Source organism: Numida meleagris, chromosome 1, assembly GCF_002078875.1.
Source record: "Numida meleagris isolate 19003 breed g44 Domestic line chromosome 1, NumMel1.0, whole genome shotgun sequence".
NCBI classification, from domain to species: Eukaryota; Metazoa; Chordata; class Aves; order Galliformes; family Numididae; genus Numida; species Numida meleagris.
This window is the reverse complement of record NC_034409.1, coordinates 186,254,934-186,256,937: the sequence shown is the minus strand read 5'-3', so window position 1 is coordinate 186,256,937 and position 2,004 is coordinate 186,254,934.

Here is a 2,004-nt window from a genome sequence, read left to right as displayed (position 1 = left end):
GGAAGGAAGGAAGGAAGGAAGGAAGGAAGGAAGGAAGGAAGGAAGGAAGGAAGGAAGGAAGGAAGGAAGGAAAAGAAAAACAAAGGAAGAAAGAAAGAAAGGAAGAAAGAGAAAAGTAGCTGACAAGAAACATTTCAATGAACCTACATTGACACCACCACTGTACCTCTGATTTTAAATCCTCTAGTTATTTAATTAATCATACAAGCCTGACATCAGTTCTGTCACCTCACTGGCTTTTCAATAGCAGCTCCAGGGCTCTGACTCCAAGATCATGATGTTTTAAACTGATTAACAAAGATTCAGCTTTGGAGCATTTCCACTCCAAATAATATCTTAACATCAAAAGCAACTGTTACCTAATTTTTTTGGTCTAATGGGATGGTGAAGAATGAAAATGCTGGCAAAATTCTTTATTCGACTACAGATGATCTCTATCTAGTAGAGATTATACAACCTCTAATCCTTCCCACATAACCATACTTCATTTGTAACAATGATTTGGGTCTTTCTAGATTTCAGCTGCTCCTAAATTATCACCTCACTGCATATATCACCAGCACATTCCTACTCTCTGTCAGCCCACTCTATCAGTCAGATCACATCCTATTAAGTATAACTGCATTTACTAAAAAGGCAAATATACTGTTTTCTTTGTACCTTTAAAAGTATTTTATTGCACTCTGATCACAGATACACCATATGTGGTGTTGTGCACATTAAGGGTTCCAGCAGCAGATTAATTTTTGCTACACTTCCCCATTTAGCTTTTTAAATATTTGTTTGGATGTTTGTTTCTGCAGTGAACAGAATTTAAAATGATATAAAACCAATAATGAAGCAATAAAGTGCTCCCCTGTGCAGAGTTCTTACTGCAGTTAATAGGCACAATGGAGCACTTTATGGCTAGTGTTCTTGGATGTGTGAAAGTTTACTGTTATTGTGCTGCAGATGTTTCTAGGTAACCTTTAATAACAGTGGAAAATACAGCTTTCTGAGATTGTTGCTTGTGCTTGATGGGCATATTTTAGAGAAATCTACAGTGACAGAATGACACAAAATAACAGTGACATTATTTCCTGAGAGCAGGGCACCATTAATGTGTCTCGGTAGGAGCTCAGTAAACTGCACAGTTTTGTTGCAGCTTAGTGGGAGAATCAAGTTCATCTTCTGCAGGCCTTCTGAAAACCTGTCTATGTACTGTATGTCTACCTGTGTAAAATCAACAAGGAATAACAATAGGAGAAAACTTACAGTCAAGGTTGGAAGAAGAGATATTGAAGCTATTCACAGGGCAAGAAAATGCTCATATATATGTTCATGTCTGTACACACATATAGTGCATACAAGTTTTAAATGCTTCCTAAATACGATGCCCTGGCTGATAATGACATCCATTTAACTCCAACTCTGTGAGCAGCTGAGTGAAAATTTTGTAATCATAGAATCAGTAAGATTGGAAAGACCACTAAGATCATCTAGTACAAACATTCATCTTGTTATTTCAGCTGTAGTTAATAACCTTGTAATCTGTCTGAAATATCTAGAAGAAACTAAATCTGAGGTGGTCAGCAATGGCTGAGACATTAGCAGAGGAGATCTGCTCATAGATTTGCCTGGATGTCTTAAAGAAGCTGTAAAAGTCTTCAGGATTTTTAAGGTTGTCTCAGCATGTTTATTTCCTTTCACGTTACAGTATAAATGCTTTCGTCTCTCAAGTGTTACATTTCCCTGCTAGCCCCCTTTACTACTTTACTGTATCATTAATGAGCATCTTTACTAATGTAAAATTCAGGATGGCTTACTGAGATGAGGTGTAATATTCTGAACTAAGGCTCAAGTATCTTCAGTGCAAAGGTTTGTAATACCAAAGAACAGGTCCAGGAAACTTCTCCCAGAAAAAAAAAAGAAAGGAAAAAGGATAGGAAAAAGAAAGAAAAAAAGGGAAGAAAAAAAAAAAGGAAAGGGAAAGGGAAAGGGAAAGGGAAAGGGAAAGGGAAAGGG